The sequence below is a fragment of the Felis catus genome, chromosome D4, assembly GCF_018350175.1.
Source record: "Felis catus isolate Fca126 chromosome D4, F.catus_Fca126_mat1.0, whole genome shotgun sequence".
Classification (NCBI taxonomy): Eukaryota; Metazoa; Chordata; class Mammalia; order Carnivora; family Felidae; genus Felis; species Felis catus.
The window spans coordinates 62,913,612-62,935,298 of record NC_058380.1 but is presented as its reverse complement, the minus strand read 5'-3'; the positions used below and the strand labels follow the sequence as shown (position 1 = coordinate 62,935,298).

At 39.1% G+C, this 21,687-nt stretch overlaps 1 protein-coding gene across 1 annotated transcript in view; it reads right to left on the bottom strand.

Annotated features, from left to right (window-relative positions):
* The window catches only part of PLPPR1 (phospholipid phosphatase related 1), a 374,403-nt gene that overhangs the window by 335,368 nt on the left and 17,348 nt on the right, over positions 1-21,687 (bottom strand). Inside the window, exon 4 of the mRNA XM_045043456.1 lies at positions 17,419-17,487. The gene's annotated coding sequence lies outside the window, so the exon portion shown is untranslated. The remainder of the gene's footprint in view (positions 1-17,418; positions 17,488-21,687) is intronic.

Here is a 21,687-nt window from a genome sequence, read left to right as displayed (position 1 = left end):
TTTTTGTGTAGTTGTGATTCTACATTTACAGGCTTTTGGAATGCCATACTCCCTAGATCTAAGTGCTGTGCCCATAGCGCCCAATCTGTAACGGGGTCATGGCTCAGGCTTTTCCCAACAACCCTGCATTACATTTACACACCTCCCCAGCAACTCCACTACCATTACACCGTCCCTATGCCTGGGCAGAAAATGAGCCAGAAAAGTTCCAAACTGGATGAATCATTTACTCAGATTTTTAAAAAAATTTTTTTTAGTATTTATTTATATTTGAGAGAGAGAGAGAGAGAGCACGCGTGCAAACGAGCACACCAGTGGAGGAGGGGTAGAGAGAGACAGAGACAGAATCTGAAGCAGGCTCCAGGCTCTGAGCTCCAGGCTGTCAGCACAGAGACCAATGCGGGGCTTGAACTCACCAGCCATGGACCAGAGCCGAAGTCAGACTCTTAACCGACTGAGCCACCCAGGTGACCCGACGCAGATTTTTTTTTTTAATCCCAAAGGCTATTTCTTAAAGAAGGATACCTTAAGCCTGCTGTTCTTGGCTCAAAGTCCTATCACCCTTACTTCACCTTTTCCATGGAAGAATGTTGGAAGGCTGTAGAGCCAGGCATTTGGGGCTGTGTGAGGCCACACAGATTTGTAGGATTTTTAGGATTTACATTCTTCCCGGAGTGCTAGTTAACCATACAGAAACTCCCTTGAAGAGCATTCCAAGGAGAGTGCATTTTATGGTTTAATTACTCAAAGATAATACGAGTGTGGTTTCATACATACACAGGCTGCCACTTTTAAGATACTATTGGCTATAATTCCAGATCTCTTTCAATGTGTTTACATATATGCTACATATTTAAGGATATGTGTGTGTGTGTGTGTGTATATATATATATATATATATATATATATATATATATATATATCCCTATATATATAATAACACATAGATTCCTTTTCCAGGACTTTGAGCACTGCCTGCTGAAATTGAACCAAAGGTTCCATCCATCTTGGGAGAGGGGGGAATCAGTAGAGCCTGTCTAAAATTGGAATAACGATCATTGAAGTCTATTAGAAGGCCAGTCACCTCCTAGGCTTCTGCAGCTCAGCTGTACAAGTGCTGCCCCAATGAAGAGAAACAGGCTCGGCTGTGTCAAGAGTCACAGTGCATTCCAAAGGCAGCTGAGATCTGGAGGCGGAGTTGTGACTTCTGTATTTCAGTGTTTGAAGACAACCTGACAGAGGTCACTGGTCACCTGCTCCCTCTGCCCGTGTGTGAACTGGACACACTGCTGTGCCTGGTGCCACGTCCACTGCCCCTTACTCCAAAGAGGCAGCTCTTTCTCCTTCACTCATAAAGCAAGTCTCCTAATAAAGTCTTGGTTATTATACGGGATTTTGTGACTTTAAAGCACTTTCTAAGTATTCAATGCTAAGACTTGTGGAGTGGTAGAAGAAAAGGAGTGGAACGTCAAGAGCCCTGTATTCAGCCATGCTTCTGACAGCAGTGGCAACCCTGGCACAAAGATGAATTCCCTGTGCACAAAATTCAAGTCAAACTGTAAATCCAATCATGTTCATTGAAGTTCAAATAGTTTTCTATTTACCTAGAACTATTAATATTCTTATCTAATAACTACAGATGAAAGCTGGCATTTATGTAAAGACAAAATAATTAATTTACAGGAATAAAGAAGTTTGAGTATCTTGAAAATGGTGACGATTTTTTTCCTTCAACTGTAACTTTTTTTTTTAATTTTTCTTTTAGAGAGAGAGAGAGAGGGCGCAAGTGGGATAGAAGGGCAGAAGGAGAGGAAGAGAGAGAATCTTAAGCAGGTTCCACACTCAGTGTAGAGTCCAATGCGGGGCTCAATCTCACAACCCTGGGATCAAGACTCGAGCTAAAATCAAGAGTCGGATGCTCAACCAACAGAGCCCCCCAGGCTCCCCACCAACTGTAACTTTAAATGAGAAACAAATTATACCAATAATATTACAGGGATGAAAAACCAGTAGAAGCTAAAGTTGAACAATCCCCAGAAAGAGAGTGCTCCTTGAGAAAACCAGCAGAAGGAAAACTTAAGGTGACAAATACCACCAAAGGCTTTTAGAACCAACTGTTGCATTTTTAGGAGTCTTCAGCAATCATCACTAAAATGCAGTAATCACAAGGGGAAAAAAGACATTAGAAAAACATAAAACTCCCAAATCAGAATCAAGAACTAAGTCTCTGTAATTGCAATGTAGTTAGTATTCACTTACATATAGAATGATCCTGACAGAGGTGAGGTGATCGTAACAGTGAAAAACAGTATGTACTAGTTAACGCCATGTCTGGAACAGAGTAAATATTCAGTAAGTGATAACTGCCATTATTTTTAAATTTATTATTATAGCCAATAGCAGAGAAAAGCAGAACTAAAGTCAAGGACAAACTACTGTAGAAATCCAGCAAACAAGTAGTTCTATTTTTAGTAGGTTTACAGATGATGATGATGATGTCACTCTAAAATAGAGAAGAACTGGGGCGCCTGGGTGGCGCAGTCGGTTAAGCGTCCGACTTCAACCAGGTCACGATCTCGCGGTCCCGTGAGTTCGAGCCCCGCGTCGGGCTCTGGACTGATGGCTCAGAGCCTGGAGCCTGTTTCCGATTCTGTGTCTCCCTCTCTCTCTGCCCCTCCCCCGTTCATGCTCTGTCTCTCTCTGTCCCAAAAAAATAAATAAACGTTGAAAAAAAATTAAAAAAAGAATAAAATAGAGAAGAACTACAAAATATAAAACAAAGGGAGTAAAAGAAACATGAGATCCTTTCTAAGTTGGAATTTAATATTAAGTGACTTTGACCATCTCTACTGTGGCAATTATCATGGTAAGAGTTCTGTCCATTCTAAAGACACACCAAAAAGCCACATATACTTTCAGTCCACAGTTGCAACCTAGAGGCCCCAGCGCATAGGCTCTGTCTTCAGGTGTCCTGCTTATCAAGAGTTAACCTTTGCATCCACATGCTGCCCCTAACTAAGAGAATGAAAAAGAAATCTTCCCTGATTAAGAAAACTATAGGTGTTGAAGTATGTTGATGTTTGAAAAGGATATGGTAATATAATACAGTTCTTTAAAATTTTATGTAAATATCCCTAAATTACCCTGTTATTACTTTCTTTGAAAATTGAAAGACAATGATGAGGATTATAAGAAATGTCTCCTAATTTCCTTTGCTTTTAAGTAACACAAATTTTCTCATTTTCCATCAGTGATGTCACAAATACGTGTCTCTATGTGGTACACCAGTTGACTTCTAAGAAATCCTCATACATGGTCATTGCAATCCAAAGTTGTACTTCCTCATTTGGGCTAAGTTTTCGCTTTTTCAAGTTCATGTCAAACTAATAGTACAGCATTTATCTGGAAAAGTAAAAATTACTTTTTGCATTTTTATTTTCATAGATTTTTATAATCTTTTGTAAAACAAACAAAAAAAAGGTATGGAAAATATTGAAGCTTCCAAAATGCTCCTAGATTTCCTTACTGTACAATATACACACTATTGCTAAGTAGGAAATATATCCTGTCCAATAACTATTCTAGATAAATAAAATAAATTTGAACTCCTCTTACTATAAAAAAATATTGGCCTGATGAAAATATAAAAAACTTTCTCAGAAGAACTATAATCAAGCTTAAGGACCCCTAGAAGTCCTTAAGTGACCTAGAAATGGACAGTGAGGAAATACAGAAGGCTGATCCCTTGATCTCTCTGAACCAACTCATGATAAACATTTACTATCTGACTTCTAGAGATTCAGAAATTCAGAACAGAGTTAGACACAGGCCCTGGTCTCAAGGAGCTCACAGCATAATATGTAAAGTAAGAATAATGATAACTCTTATACTACTTGGCACTGTCCAAAATACCATGGTTTCCTTAACAGTTTCTTTACAAACCAAGAGCTTCATCTAGCACTTTCCTGAAAGGCTCCTCTCATTCTGGAGAGTTGTCTGGAAATGTTTTTCAAGTAATTGTGGTATTTATCTGAGAACTCAGGTGGATAATACTTTGTTATTGCCTCTAGGACACATTCAATCTGCGTTGCCTATGCCCTGTTTCCAAAACTTTGCTTCATGCACTGCTTTGTCTCTTCATTCCCACATTGGTCTTGACTCTTTGGAGCTTCTCTTCCTACCTGAGCTCATCCTTGCCTAGGATTCAGAACTTGGTTTCTCTTCACACCACACCTCATGGGTGCCTCCTATTCTCACTCATTCCCTGATTGTTACGGATCTTGGAACTCCAACTGGGCCCGAGCTCTGGGCATTTTCTCTCATTCCTGTTGGAGTCAGGGAATCTTCTCAATGAACTCAATGTAATGAAGTGAGAAATTAGAAAAATGCAGAAACACTTAAATTGATCCCACAAGGACATTAAATTGCCAAGTACTTGAGCAATTCAAAGTTAATAGCAATGATGACAACCATCATTTATCCTTAGGTACTCTATCCCTATTTACAGGTAAGGAAATGAGTTAGCATGGATTAAATAACTTGCCCAAATTCACACAGCTTGTAAATGTGAGAGATGGAGCTAACATCCAATCCCAAATTCATTGAGCTCCAAAGCCTACTCCATGTAAGATCACATAGTTTTTTTTGTTGTTGTTTTATTTTTAAGGACAGTATCACCAGTATCGCTAGATTTAATTAAGATGGAAAATACTATAACAGAGGTGCTCAAGGCCACTGCCATTCAAGATAATAACTATTCTAGATAAATCAAAGCTAATATCAAATGCTTACTATATGCCAGGTATGAGGCTATATTCTTTACAAAACCATCTCATTTAAACCTCAAAAATAACCCTATAGTATACACACTACTATTATGCTCATTTTACAAATGAAAAGAAAAAGCCAAGACTCAGAGAAGTTGAGTAACTTGCTGAGTCCCAAAGCTATTAAGTAGTAGGGCCAAAATACCTTAAATCGGGAGCCTAGCCTAGTCATCATGTTTCCTCATCCTACCAGCCAATCTGCCCATTTGTCCGCTTGACAGATGTGAGGGAATCCAACCTCAAAAGAGACTCAACCAATCACCCTGCTTCAGTGGCATCCCTACCCTCCTCACCATTCCTGCAGCTTCCAACTCAATATACAAGATCAGTCCTTGATGACATAAGAAGATCTTACCCGTAAATGTAACTAGTAAAAATGAGTCCTCAGGCAAAGTCTGAGTTAGACTTTTCCTTACTCCTTTCTATGCAGAGGTTGCCAATATCCTTGTAAAGACATAAATCTCTATATCATAATTTAGGAGTGCTATAATTTGTTTCCAAGCTGGAGGAGATATAAAACATATAGTGCCTAAAAGGTATGAACTGGCAAGAGAGAGAAACTCTCACTAGAAAAGCCATATACATTTGACCATTATAATGATATATTTTGATGTTGTTTATGGGAGTATCACTCAGACTGTCATCCATTGACCTATTTGCTTTGCAATCATTTGGGGAAGCTTTAAATGCAGATACCTAGGCCTCCCTATGTCTGTCTCCAGAAACTCTGGAGAGGAGAAGAGGCTTGGTCATCTTTATTTAACAATTAACAAGCTCCACCAGTGTTCTGAATGGGGATGCACACCAGAGCAACCACTCCACCCCATGTGTTTATATGATCTTAACTATAATTTGGTTTTGCAACTGTTGGACAGATTAAGGATTGAGACTTATGTTACTTTAGAACTGACAGAATAATTTAATATTCTTATTATCAGAATAGCTTATAGATGTTATGTATACATTCAAATATTTATGTACTCAATTATCGAGGCCCAGCACCTGCATGCACGCATGGGCTCATATTCACACCCCCCAGAATACCACTAAAAGTAGCAAAATAAATCAGGTCGAGCATATTTTTTTTTTTGCTTTTTATATCACACTGGTTTTTAAATGCATTAATCCAAGTACTGCAGAGAGATGCTAATCAGTACTCTGAGAACAAAGGGTTTTATACTCAAAAAAAGCTTGGGAAACAGCTCTGCTAAATCCTTCTCCTGAGGATTCACAAAACATACTAAAGATTTGAGATGCTCTAGAGTGAAAATGAAACTTGCTAACTTCGTTTAATATTTAACAAACAAACTTACTTGGGTAGAGGATAATCTTTTTCTTCTTTTCAGCTCATTCTTTACCACCAATTTACTTAGCTCTGAATTCATTTCCTCAATAAATGTATGTTACAAATATATGCAACAGCCATAAGCTAGGCAGTGTGTTAGATTCAAGGATAAAATGGTGAATAAGCTAGACAGCCTATTCAATATCCACATTCATTACCATGTGAAACTTGTCAAATCACAAAGTTTCCTCATACCCCAAGGGACCCTGATGCAATGCAATCCGCTTTATTGCCTCAGTTCCACCACTGACCTTACTTCGGTTACAGTTTACAAGAGACTGAGTATCTCCAAACAAACTTAGAGCAGCTCCTGAGCTGGGCATGACAAGCAGAGGGAGTCCCCAGATAGTTGTATACCCACATTAGCTCGACAACAAGTACAGTATTATAGGATCTGTCTTGGTGCGCCTGAATGCACAATGGCTACTTTAAACCAGGCATTTGAAGTAGTTGTTGCAACAAAATTTAATCCATAAATTTTATGCTGGACGGTAGTTTTTTCATAGCATGGAATTCTGCCAATGATCTATAAGGCTTTTTCAAATATCCACTGTCAAATGAAGTAGGTAATTGCGGTATTTATCTGAGAACTCAGGTGGACAATGCTTTGTTATATACTTTTGTTGTTGTTGGATTATTTTCCTCCTGAAATAAGGAACACTGAACAAGTCCACAAAAGCAGGTCTTCATATTATTTACCTCATTGCATTGGGAGTGACTGAAATAATGTTAAATCATTGGCTCATGTAAGACTTGATTTGGGGGTTTTATCTATTTCAGTGACCATCCCAATGATAGGTACTCCAGGCTGTAAATTCTACATATGTCCTCATATGTAAATTCTTTGTCCTCACGTGTGCTACAATTCAGGCGATTATGATTTTGTTTTTGCAAAAGATGCCTTCTTCAAACATGGAGAATCTGTACCCTTTAAGATGCTTTATGACTGTGAAACATGAGACTCTCCCTTCGTTCTCTCCTATGGCAGAGGAGAGTGTAGCAGGAATTTAAGAACTGAAAAAGGATCGAAACCCAGGTCATTTACCCATTTGTGTAGCGATCTTTCTCCATGGTTACGTATTCTATGTTGCCCAGGTATAATTTAACCACGTGTAACTAAACTTGTGACAACATAAGACCCTTGTAACCCTCAGGAAGAATAAGTTGACTCACTTTGGCACCCTGAATTCTAGACATCAGCTATATCTGCCCTGCTCATCAACACAGTGACACATATTGCTGCCCTATCATCCACACATCTAAATTATGGCTATTAGCTTTGAATCCTCAGGTGTTGCTCCCATTTTTATCTGGCCAAATAATGCAACGCTTTGTCTTGAAATGTGAACAAAATGGACAAAATCACCTAGACTACACTGAATATGCTTGCTTCTTTGAAAATGTTTATTTGAAGCAACAGCATTATTCTCCATCTATTTATTCAAGAAGTATTTGGTGAAAGTCTCTATCTGTGAGATATTTCTGCTAGGGGCTAGAGATACAGCAGGGAAAATAAGACAATGCCCAGACTTAAAAGTATATTTTATGTAGCCATATGAGGTTCGGTTCTGAAGGTGCAAAAATGGAGAGCACCTTAGTTTTGAAGTTGCCCAGTAGTTTGGGTCACGTAGGCCTATCAAACTCTCCCAAGTTCACTCCTACTCCAGCCCAATTTGGGGATATTTATGGAACCCTAACTCCCAGCTGAAGGACTTGCAAAAGGAATCCTGCGTAGAAAATATAAAGGGAAAAAATGAGACTCGTTTGGAAGGAAGGTTTTTTTAAAGAGATATTTGAAATGGAAATGGAGTTAGGTGACCTAATTCCCTCATGCAAGGGAATGTGGTGCACACGGTCATGTCTAATGGTTGAGAAGTCTCTACCATAAGCTGGCCATCAGAGGTACCACTCTGCCAATGTAAAGTTCACCATTTAACACAAAAATGGGAAAAAAAGTGCAAGTTGTGCTTTGCCTTTTATACTCTGAATTTTGAGAGCTACCATCTGGTTTTTAAAGAGAGAAAACAACATGAGTAGGAAATCAGAATTCCATTACCAAATGGCTAGATTTCAGTCTTTTAGTAGAAAGACTTGAAATTTTTATATCCATCATTTATTTACCTTTTAACATGTGGGTTTATTTTTATTTATAATTTTTCACTTAAAAAGATCATAAAAACCATTTTGAGTCTTCTAAAGTGCTCTTAGAGAGTGTGGTCTAAAATATAAATGCAGTATGTGTACGTATGTGCACACAGAAAACTTTATAGCACTAAACAATTCATCCTTGTAACTTGTTTGTGATAATACTTTATGAGGTGGCTTTAAACAAGAGGTAGAAGAAACTGGAGCTATTTGTGTTTTTCTCAAGAGAATAAAAGCTTTTTCCTTGAGTTCTCTGATGCATGTAATGCTTGAGATTCACAGAAATAGCACCTATTTCCCCCGCGAATAAAATCACCCCCAGGCAGAAAAATAACTCTGCAACAGGTAACTAGCAGAAAGTCTTTTTCATCAGCTCCTCAAGAGCTACAGAAATTTGAAAAAAAAAAAAACTATTTCAAATTACGTTGCAAAACCACATGTTTCCTTAACAGAGCTGACAGTTTGTTGTGTTTCACCACTAGAAATGGCCCTGAATTACTGAAGTCGCCTCTCTACCTTGTCCTCTGCTCTCCATGGTCCATTCCTCTACCACATTGAAATCCTACAGTTCCCAAGGAGGCTCTTCAATAAGGATGACTGTTCACAGTCTCACCAGTCAGCTTTCCTGTTGTTTACATCACTGGGAATCCCACCAAATGCTCCAGGTATTCAGGAACATTGACACGTAAGTAGGGAATGAAATCCTCCCTCCTTTCCAAGACAAAGCTGCCTCCTCACCAAACTCTGGAGTTTCCTTCCAACCTCTCTTCAACTCCTTCAGCCCGGTTTTCCCCCACCGGACATTAGCATCCCAAGGTCTGTCCAAAGCATCTTTTCCCCTCTCACAGCATTGGACTCTCAGCCACTCCCTTGTTTCTGACACTCCCCACTTCTGCGGCTTCCCCATCACTTCTCAAAGTGTTTCCTCAAAAATGCCTGACTTTCCTTCTCAGCTTATCTTGGTTTCATGTCTTTTAAATGTTCCTGTTCCTGTTCCTGCTGTTTCATCCCCAGTCTTCTTTCCTGTATCCTCTCCTTATGCTGGGATTCCTTGGGCAGGTCACCTCTCCTCTGTCATCCTGTTTACACATTCATGGAGGGAAAAAAGATACTGGACTAGATAAACTTTGAGATTTAATCCCACCCTCACATTCTGTGATGATAATTCAGAGGGAAGAAATGACAGTAGAGGAAGAGAACTACATGTCCTGGACAGGAAAAATGTGGACTCAGAAGAAGGAGCCTCAGGAAGCACATCATGAGAAAATTGGGTTCCACAGCTCAGAACAGGGCCTAGGAAGGGCCTTACAGTGAGGCCCCAGCAGCCCTGTGGATCCCCATCCCCTTTGGGCCCAATTTAAATTCTCCAAGAAATATCACAGGCAGTTTGGAAAGCAGAAATAAGTCACAAAAGGGAGGCCTCAGGGTCTGGAGAAAGGATCTGAATATACTGACCCCTTGTCCTTCCTTCTTGATCCAGAAAAAGAAAAGCAAGGTAGAAGCAACACTCTCGAGAAGGCTGTTCACAGCTCACCTGGTTTTGCTCCGGGAATCCTATGCATCAGACACCAGACTCCAATATTCAATTAGGGCTCACCCATGATTTAAAACTGGATAAAGTATTCTTTAATCAAGGACTCTATAAGGAAAACAAGAGGCTGCTTGATAATGCAAGTGTTCTGGAATGAAAACTACTCACACATGGTTTATGGGTGACTTACACATAAAAATTAAAAAAGAATATTCATTTGGGAGTTGATATAAATGTCCAGCTGTTCCCCATTAGAGACCTGGTAAAAAACTTCAGCAGATGTGACCAAAGGCTTCTGCCTGTGTCCCCCAAATTCAACCTTGCCTGCACTGGATGTCTCTGTCTGGGGTCCCTTAATGCTATCCTCGATCACTGCTGAAGAAGTTTGCCTGTGCCAATCAATCTGTAAAATGCCTGCAGCACATAACTTGTTATGTAAGGGTTAATAATTACAAGGCTATTACAAGACCTGTTCTACAAGAATCAGGTTCCAATAATGTCTTCTTTCTTTTTTCCCATTTTTTCATATTTATTTAGAATGGTGGTTCTCAACTGGGGAATCCCAAGAGACATTTGGCAGCGTCTGGAGGCAGTTTTGATTGTCATACTGGCAGGATGAGTTGGTACTGGCATCTAGCAGGTAGAGGTCCAAGACACTGCTAAACACTCGACAATGCACAGAACAGTGCCTGTGAAAAAACAATTATCTGACCCAAAATGTCAATAGTGCCAAGGCTGAGAAACTGATTGATAACCAACTCAGAGAACCATCTGTCAAGATCCATGGGAAGTCCAGTATCAGTCACCCAGGAACTCTCCCCCCTCCTTCCCCTCCTTTTGGGGGTTTACAGTAAGCCTGAAAAGAGATCCACAGAAGTTCCAGTCAGGATGGCAGGCTCTGCCTCTGTCTGTGGTTACTTGATTTGCTCAGGTGGCCACGTAGTACCACTGGTCTGAAACACAAGGGGTTGGCCCTTACCTCTAGTCTTCCCACAACAGCCCCTGATTATCACCACAAATATCTTGGTGTTGCTGTCAGGATCTGGAGCCACCTAATTTTTTTTTTTTTTTTTTGCCTTTTCTAGAAGTGAGGAGAGTCAGGGCGTTAGGTATGTTATGCCTTCATTAACCTCCTACGGGGCAACTCTACATGCCTTTCAATTCTTGCTGATGAGGCCACAGCAGTGAAAAAACAAAGCACAAGGTAATCTCCTAGAAGGCCCATCTGCTATGTTACATTCTCAGTAACTTCCCTGATTCTGGTAATGACTTGTCTCACTCTTCCTGCCTGGCACTGTCTTGGACTCTGCCTGTCTTCTCCCAAACTAAGGCCCCTGAGTCCTGAATTCTGCCCATGGAAATACTGCACACGTTTACCAGCCGAGTGGGAATGAGGAAAGTGAGAAGATCAGCACGCTTTGGCAAGAAGGGTAACCCTGATACAAGCCGAGCTGAGCATGGCTCTTCCCATGGCTTACCTGCCACTACACATCCTCACCATTGGTGATGGTTTGAGATTTTTCCCATTTAGCCATTCAGTATACAATGTGTGTCAACTCCAAGTCTTTGTCAAAATACTTCTATCATGGAATTGCAACGATCTGTATACCCACCCGTTTGTCTTCCCCAAGGGCTTCTGGGCTCTTTGATGAAAATCTGTATCTTAGTCATCTACAAAGTCAAGATAAGGCACAGTGCTGAGCATATAGGAAGCACTTAGAATTACAGAGTTAAAAAAAAAAAAGGAGCGACTGAATAAAATATTTCCAAGTGAATGTTTGTGAGGGTTTGTAAAGAAAAAGCAGGATGGAAACAGCTATCCAGAATTCACAAGGTGATATTTTTTATAGGCACCTTAAAAAATCAGCACATATTCTTCTGAAGCTTTTAGCACAATGAAATAAAAATTAGAAACATATTTTTTTCTTTTGTTCTCTCATGTGGAAATTGTGACAGCAAATAAACTCCTCTTTTATTTTTGGAAGACGGTAAGAAAATGTCACACGTCGTCATTTGAATTATTTGTCTCACAAGGTTAGTTGAAAAGCTTAGCTGTAAGTTCAACAGTAGAGACACTGGGGTAGGCTTTCGGTGGCTTGTCAGCTCTCTCCGAACTCAAGGAGAAAACAACCGGCATCAAAGTGTTCTATGGACCTGTAAACACAGCTTCTCTCCAAATAACCCACTTTGATGCAAAGGCAGCTTAAAAGCTGTCTGCTTTTAAAGATGGTTTTCAGTCATACAAACGATCTTTCTACTGGTCTCATTTAGCCCAAGGTCAGGGAACTAGCCTGCAAGGGTGTTTCATTAAAAGGAATTCTGATTTTCCACCCTTCAGTATACTTGACTCATAAGAGTGAGAAATGGATGAAGTCATATTTGCACAAATATTTTTACTGATTCTTGGGTCCTTGTCACCAAACTGTTGAACCACCTGAATTAAGTCTCTAGATTAAGTTCAAAGGCTTTATTTTAGATTATAATCTATGTTGGAATCTCCAGTTCTATCAGAAAGTGGCATAAAATTATCAATAGAATTTATTTTTATTTATGTTAAAAGATCACCCTTTAAAACAATGGACCCAAGGGAAAGTAATAATATGAAAGTTATCATTATAGTCAATGTAATTATTATTTACCTGTTTACATCTAAGATGTACAAATAAATACAACTTTATATTAATTATTAATAACTCGACCTAATGTCTATTTCTTATTCTACTAAAATGGCAGAAACTTAATCTCAGGTACTTTGGGATCCCCTCCCCTTGCCTTAGAGATGAGTCTAAGTTCTGAGTGACTTATGCAGTGCCATGGCATTTGAGGCAAGGACTGGGACTCTCATCAGGTCTTCAATATCACATGTCCGTGCAGATTTCTTCTGAGGTGACTATTTCCTCTTCTGGTTCTCTGTCATTTATCTGCACAGGTCACCAGTGGAAAAAAAAATACCACTAGCTTTTCTCTACCTACCCCCTTCTGGTCTAATGGTTCTTTCTCCTAATTTTCTATCATTTTATGGGCACAAAATATATTCTCATCTTTCCATGTCATGCTGGGACACCAGAATCTCTGCCGCACTAGCCAAGACCCATTCTTTCTAAACTTACCACATCCATTTCTTATCTGAACCCCAGGCCTCCTCCAGAAAGCAGGATACAGGGTCCATCTCCCTGAAACAATCCATCCCCTTTTCTCCAGTTGGGGTATAAAGGGAAAGCTCTTTTTTCATCAACCCTAAAACATTTCTCCCATGCTAAAGTCTTCTCCAGTCACCTTAGAATTTAGGCTTTGGAAGATAATGTCAGTAATATTCCTTCTATCCTGTCCCATTCCTGCCTGTGCCAGGAGCAAAGAACTTCCCAGCTCCTTGAATGGGGAAATGGTAAGAGGTACAGGAAAAAAGGAAGCATCAGGAAGAAAAAAACTGGTTAGCATCTCAAAAGGTTATCTCACCACATTCACCATTTATGAGTGTCCTTCCCTTGTCAGTATTTTTTTTTTAATTGCCTCCTTTGGTTAGTGCATTTTTGTTATTGTTTTTTATGTTTACTTATCTTTCAATCCAAGTGTAATGTTTTTAATAAAATAGCCTTTTTGAATTATCACTGTGCCTCCTTACAATCCATTCAGATGCTGCCACTTCCCTTCATATATCTAAATATAGTGTTTGGAAGTTTGTGCACAGCTTCATTTATGATTCCTACAGATATTCATCTAGTGATGGTACACTGGCCTGGATCTTCCCTTTAATCTGGTTGCTTCTCTCACCCTCTGTATTCATTACTCAGGGTTCCACCTGTCTCCACCTCTGTTTTCAGTTCTTTGGCTGACAAAACATCCATACAAGTGACTTCTCTCACAGCACAGCATATAATGCACTGTTTTTCCAGGCTTCTCTCCCTCCTGCAATGCTGTGCTGTGCCTTTGGAATTGTGTTCATCACGTGGATTAGAGAAAGATTTGCCATTTGAGGGTTGACAGACTGGGAAACTGTTTCACAGTTGGGGAAGAGATGATTCCAGCTCCATCTAGCTTAGAGGTTATTTCATGAATAACTATATAATGCCTCCAAATTTTTCTGTTTTTCTGACTTTTCATTATCCCAAAGTAGGTATATAAGAAGGAGATCAATTACAGTTTTCAATACCTTCCAGAGGGACTATTTCAGGTGCAGCACATGGTACATTGTCCAGAAAGTGCTCCTCAGTTCTTTGTCTTCAATGATGCAATGAAAAGTCAGACCAGATTTTGAACTAGTCTCTTTGTCATTGCCATCAATTTTGTTACTGTTTCATATTCTTTAGGATTTTCAATGGAGTTTTGGTGGCATATCTATTAGGCACATCTAATCTGCCACTCTATAAACCCAAACGTCCTACAGTTGGAAATTTTAGCCATGTCTAACTCCAAACAGCCACACTCTCTGCTACTCTGTGTCGCCATGTAAGGCAGGCCTTAAATATGGTGCATTCAATTCTGCTCCTTAAATACTTGGGTCTATTTCAAAATAGATTCTAATCCTTTATTATAACTTTGAATTGTATTTCCTGAATCCTATCAGAGATCCAGTAGCAAAAAATGTGCTTTGTACACTGTGCAGCCCATACCTCAAAAACATGGGTGGTTGGAAGCAGTTACAGAGAAAAGTCAGCAAAAATCACACGACACATTGAACAAAGAACTTTAATGAAACCTGGGACTCCACAATTGGGATATAATAGGGTAAAGGAGGAAAGAATCCAGGCTTCGGCTCTTAACAGACCCAGATATGAATCCCTGCTCTGCCATCTTGAGCAACAATTCTGAGCTCTGGCTTTCTGATTTGGGAAGTGGAGATGATGATATTCACTTTCCAGGGTGATATGGAGACTGAGTGGGTTTATGTGGAAAGGCTTAGACATCCACAGAAGGTACACAAAATATAGTAGTTGTCTTACCACATAAGATAACACTCATTCCAAGTAACAGAATACCTAATTCCAACTGGCTTAATTAATAATAAAGGAGATATATTATGCAGATGGAAAGTTCAAAGATAGAGTGAACTTCACATGCAATTTAATACAGCAGTTATTTTATTTTATTTTTTAAATTCCAGTATGGTTAACATCCAGTGTTATATTAGTTTCAGGTGTACAATATAGTGATTCAATAATTCTATACATTACTCAGTGCTCATCATGACAAATGTACTCTTAATCTCCTTCACCTATTTTACCCACCCTCCACCCACCTCCTCTCTGGCAACCACCAGTTTGTTCTCTACATTTAGGAATCTTGTTTTTTTGTTTACCTCTTTTTTTATTCTTTGTTTTGTTTCTTTAAAATGTCTTTCTTGTGTTTTTTAGACAGAGAGAGAGATTATGAGTGGGGAAGACAGGGAGAGGGAGAGAGGGGGAGGGGGGAACAGAGAGAGAAAATGGGAGAGAGAGAGAGAGAGAGAGAGAGAGAGAGAGAGAGAGAGTCTTAAGCAGGCTCTGAGCTCAGCATGGAGGACCTCAGGGCTCGATACCACAACCCTGGGATCAGGATCTGAGCCAAAATGAAGAGTGAGATGTTCAACTGACTGAGCCACCCAGGTGTCCCTCACTTGTTTTATTTCTTAAATTCCACGTATAATACAGCAGTTCTTGATGTTGATCAGAAGACCAACTGTTCACTAAACTTGCTTTGGGTTCCTTCTTCTAGTCAGCTTTGTGTTTTCCCTTATGCTGACAAAAATAGTTCATCACCTTTTCAAAGGGAGAGATTGAGCATTTGTTCCAGAATTACTAGCAGGAGTCTTGAGATTCACTCTGATTTGTCTGGCCAAGGAGATAAAGTCCAGTGATTGGCTCAGCTTTAGGACTCTGCCCAGGAGTAGGATACAAGACCACTCTGCAAACCTTCAGTATCTCTACTCTTTCATTTCCCTTCCATTTCTCCTCCACAACATTCCTTCTAAGGAAACCTTTTCTTGCCTGGGTTTGGGAAATGAAGAAAGGGACCCCTCTCTCTTCAAACTCTCAAATATTTTATCTGTGTCTAGAGTTCTTTACAGATTTCCAAAAATTTAGGTCTTGGGAACCAAAGCCAGAAAATTCTCTTTGTTTCTAGATCTTACCCCAGCATATCCCTCCTTGGTGACAATGATCACCTGATTTAATTTTTCCTTTCCTAAAGTCAAGGAGTTAGAAAGTCTTGCAATTATTTAAGTCAAACACATTTGTCCGTGGAGACAAGATACACTACACACATAATACTTATTTCAGTAATGATCAGCATTTTCATCTTTATGTGATTTTTCTTACAGCAGTCTCAGTATTAGCAATAAACTCTTAAGTACCACTTTGCTGATACTGTTGAACAAATAAAAAAGGACATTTCTAATCCCCAGCCAACAGGTACAAGGACTTGAGCATGCACAAAATCTTGATACACTCCTCAAGGAGTCCTTGTGGGAGCCCCACTAACTCTTGGTTCAGATTCCTATTAGCTAGTATGGCTGAATCTAGATATTATAGTTTTTATAAACTGTTTGGGATTTGATAGCTGAACCCAACAACCTTTGTTTGGGATTCTCCCTTTGTTCTTGTAGTTAAAAAAGAAAACCAGTAACAACAGCAAATGACTGAGAGATTAAAAAGGACATATTTTTCAATTCCTGGTCAGTGGAACCAGAACTATATTTAGTTGCTTATCTTGAGATATTTTGGCTATTGTTTGTCCAAACACAACACTGCTTCAGCAGATCTATGTGTAACCATCAAACACATCTACACACAGAAAGACAAATAAGCAAAACTTCCCAGCATCTAAAATGGCTCATTTTTCTTTTTCTTCCCCAAATTTGAAAGACTGGCAACATCATAATTTATGTACGGCACTTAGCATATACTCAAGACATGGTACCATCCTTTTGAGTATTAGTATGTTATGAGTATGTTATTAGTATGTTATGTTTGAGTATTAGTATGAAGAAAGCTGTATATTCTTCCTAAACTCCTGGTCTGGGCCTTCAAATCTATTTCTCAATACAGCCCCAGTGGGTGGTGGTAAGAATTTGTAGTGGAGGCCCTAACTGCAATTGGATACATGGGGCTTTTCAGTGCTGCAAATAGGAGAACTGTGTTTGCCAGATCATTTTAGACACTGTTCTATGCTGCTCAAGCTGTATTATCTATGTGTTAATGTTGGTTTTGGCTGCAATTTAAAGGTAGGGTCCCTTATTCAAAATCACCATATTCAAGAAGTTTAATAAATGATAAACCAAAGGAAAATATATAAAACTTTGAAAAATTACTAATCTGGTAGCTCTAATTATAGTCCTCAAGCATCCTTGAAGATGATGAACCATCCCTAGAAGTTGCCAAATCTTAGATGGGAAGTCGGGTCCAGGCATATAAGTGAATATGTGGACAACCCACAAAGGTAACAATTCCTGACATTAGATTCATCTTCTGTACACAGAACCCTTTTAACCAAGCTTTTTTCTTTAAGAGTTTGCCTATAGCAGTGGTTGGCACAAAATGGATACTTAATATATATGTGTTGAGTGAATAAATAAGTGAATTTTGCTCTGTTCTCACCTTCCAATCACCTTCAGCCCAAGCAATGGCCTTCAACATTACAGATTTTCAGACAGATATGCAAAGATCCTAAAATGAAAACAGATGTCCACTAAGTCACATGCTAAAAGAATCCATCTTTTCACCCATAACATATTAACCCAGAAGAGATTAAGTACAAACATGCTGCCAAAACCAGTCCCAATCTATTTATCAATTTAGAATAGTTAAAAGTTAAGTGTAAAAATGGGAGTCATGGGGGGGGGGGGAGAATGCAACATGAATGTCTCATGTTTTTCATTAGATTTTCCAACCTGGGACAGTCAAATGCAAATTACAAATAGGAGAAAACAAGTCGTGAGCAGACCAAAGAGTTACTCCAACCTCATCCATCAATCTACTGCTGTAAACCCCTGGAATAGAAAGACAAGCCCAATCCTCCTTAGCCTACCAGGCTGCATTCATCTTCCAAGTCTAAGGGTCTGCACTCTGGCCTCTCCCCTAAGACCTGTACCCTAGCCATACAGCCACCAGAGACATGATAAAACTGTAGACCAACAGTTGAGAATATGAGTAAAATATTAAGTGGTCCAACAAAATAAACCATTTTCCCAAGGAATGCATTAAACCAACTGTATATTTCACAAATCAGCTTTTCTAATAGGGTTCAGTAGTTATAAATTCACCAAAACAAGACTTAATAACAGGAACAAAGGAAGAACAAGAAACAGGAAGGAAGAAAAGAAGGGAGGAAAAGACAGAATGAGGGAGAGGGGAAAGAATTTAATTTTTGTTTTCTTTTCCAGTTTAAAAACATCATAGGTGATAACCATTCACCCCTTTCTAAGAGGCTGAGTAATGTAAATAACCCTTGAATTCTAAGTTATAATTTGGAAATAAAGAAACCTTCATTTCTTAAAAACTAAGTAAATAGATCCCTCAAAGTAAACCAAATCGTGAGCTGAATTATTCACAAAACTCAAATGGACTGTTTATTTTTGTATAAACAGTTTTCAATTTCATTTTCAACTCATCTCATTTATGTCCCCTAAAATCCCTCTTCCTTGATAATAATCATTACTTGGCTAGGTTGTAGCCTTGTGAAAACATTATCAGCCAATTTATCTGCTGATGGGAAATCGGGGGCATGATTGCCTTATGAGATTCCAAGGATAAGTAGACTAACTTTCGAAGCCTTTCCTTATGTTTCCTTTCAGAATAGTACTAACTGTAGAATAAATGCATTAGAAAGAAAGAAAGAAAGAAAGAAAGAAAGAAAGAAAGAAAGAAAGAAAGAAAGAAAGAAAAGAATTTTTCCACCTCTTCTTCATTTATTCAAATATAGCTTGAATTCAACAGGCTCCATTTGAAAAATCATTGATTCCCTGGATTGAAGAGATTATTGCCTGTGGGACTTTTAATTTCTCTTTGAAGGAAAAAAAAGATACTTTGATTCAGGATTTAGGCAGTAAAAGAGCAACTTATCTGATTTTAATACTTTATTTTTTAGGAGCAGTTTTAGGTTCACAGCAAAATTAAGAGAAAAGGACAGGACCCCTGTCCTCTCACACACATATCCTCTCCCATTGTCAACATCCGCACCAGAATAAGACATTTGTTACAATTGATGAACCAACATTGACGCATCATAATCTCCCAACTCCTATTTTCTCCTAGTCTGTGGCTTGTCTTCTCATTCTCTTGACATTGTTTTCCACAAAGCAGAAGATTATTTTTTTGTTTTTAGTCAGGTCTAGCCTATCAATTGTTTCTTTCATGCATCAAGCCTTTGGTGTTGTATCTAAAAAGTCATCAGCATACCCAAGGCCATCTAGGTTTTCTCCTCTATTATCTTTTAGGAGTTTTATAGTTTGCATTTTACATTTAGTTCTGTGATCCATTTTGAATTAATGTTGATGAAGTTTCATGTCTATTTTTTTTTTTTTTTGCATGTGGATGTTTAGTCCAGCACCATTTGTTGAAAAGACCATCTTCCAAATGTTACAATCCACATGACCTACTCATTTCAGCCACCCTTTGTCACTCTCAAACAAGCTTTACTGAGGGTGGGCCTGCACTATATGAACACGACAGGGGCAAACAGACCAACCTACATAAAATCTCACTCTTGTCTTTCCAAGCATGCTTATATTCATCCTTTTCCTTCCTTCCTATATTCTTTATTTAAATTTTCCCACTATTTATTTATATTCTTGTTTTAAGCTTCTTCAGATTCTTATTAAATCAACACCAAACCAACCAACCTACAAGATATTTAGGTTTCTTTTTTTTTTTTTAAACTTTTTAATGTTTACTTTTGAGAGAAACAGAGACAGAGTGTGAGCAGGGGTGAGGTAGAGAGAGAGGGAGGTACAGAATCTGAAGCAGGCTCCAGGCTCTGAGCTGTCAGCACAGAGCCTGACGCAGGGCTCGAACTCACGAGCTGTGAGATTATGACCTGAGCCAAAGTCGGACCCTCAACCGACTGAGCCACCCAGGTGCCCCAAGATATTTAGGTTTCTTATAGCTCAAAAGACATGTTTATTTATTTTTTAATATTTATTTATTATTGGGAGATGGAGAGACACAGAGCGTGAGCAGGGGAGGGGTAGAGAGAGGGAGAGACACAGAATCCGAAGCAGGCTCCAGGTTCTGAGCTGTCAGCACGGAGCCCGACGCAGGGCTCGAACTCACAAACTGAAAGATCATGACCTGAGCCGCAGTCGGTTGCTTAACCGACTGAGCCACCCAGGCGCCCCTCAAAAGACTTGTTTAAAGACTAATTTTCTGAAGGTATAATCCTCATCAGCCCTATTAGGAGTTGCACATGCTTAAGGCAGGAATGAAACATTTTACATCTTCAGCTCATTTCACTTTCCTTTGAGGGATGGCACTGTGGGTGTGGCTGTCACCCATGATTCATTACCACTTTTTAAGACTGTGTTTGTTTTGGGGGCACCTGGGTGACTCAGTCGCTCTTGGTTTTGGGTCAGGTCATGATCTCACAGTTCATGGGTTTGAGTCCCATGTCAGACTCCACGCTGACAGTGTGGAGTCTGCTTGGAGTTCTCTCTCCCCACCCTCTCTCTCTCTTTCTTACTCTGCCCCTCCCTTGCTCACTCTCTCTCAAAAAAAAAAAAAAAAAAAAAAAAAAAAAAAAAAAAAAAAAGACCGTGTTTGTTTTGTAAAAACAATGCAGTTTTCAGAGCCTTCTCTCAGCCTTCTGAATTCTCCCATATTTATCCAAAGTGACCTGGTTTGAGGTTATAATTTAGAATGATACTATAAGTTTATATCTTGTCTTTGCTCTTGGGTTAGCCCTATTTGAGCTCATCTAGAAGCTGGTTTATTATCTCATGCAATCTATTCTCCACATATGACCTTGTTGCATTTGTTCTGTCCCTGAAGCCCTGATAAACTTCACCAAAATTGACTGCACTTTAGTTGTGGCCTCACATTTGGGTTGATGAAACAACTCAAAAACCCTCAGTGTGGCATCTTGGAGTTGATCTGAGTTTCCCAATCACCTAGGAGATAGGAAGTTGCCCCTACTTGGCATATTTGTGTTTGGCATTGAATTTGATGACACATTTACCATACTCTCAGAGAACATTCTTCAATGTTTAATCATTTTACAAATCCTTTGGTCTTCAACACATTGCTGACAAGAGTGTTACTTATGTAGTAGATTAAGTAATAGCTTTCAGCAGTCTCAACCAGTCTAAAGAAGGCTGCTACACAACCTCTTTTTGTTTTTCCAGCTTATGTTCATAACACTGTATCAATTTTCTAAAAATTAGCCCTTTGTGCTTTGGGGTTTTTTCCCACTCCCCTTCACCCATTTTGCCCATCCTCCCACCCCCTTCCCATCTGGCAACCATGAGTTTACTCTCTGTATTTACGGATCTGTTTCTGCTTTGTTTGTTCATTTGCTTTATTGTTTAGGATCCACAAAGTGAAATCATATGACATTTGTCTTCCTCTGTCTGAGTTATTTCACCCAGCATAATACCTTCTATGGTCCATCCATATTGTCACAACCTTTCTGTTTTATATCAGCAGTACTGGCATGGTATACATTAATAACAATTAATGGATTAATGTTATTAAAAGTTGCATTTATTTTTTAATTACCACCTTTATTGTTGCCAAAAAATAATTTCTGAACTTAACAATCATGCTCTTGGGAGAGCAACACCCACTTGTTTGTATATTACCTCATACTGATATTCCAAAGATAAAATAAACTTCATAAAGTGAAGCACCTAGAATAGTATATGATCTAGAGTA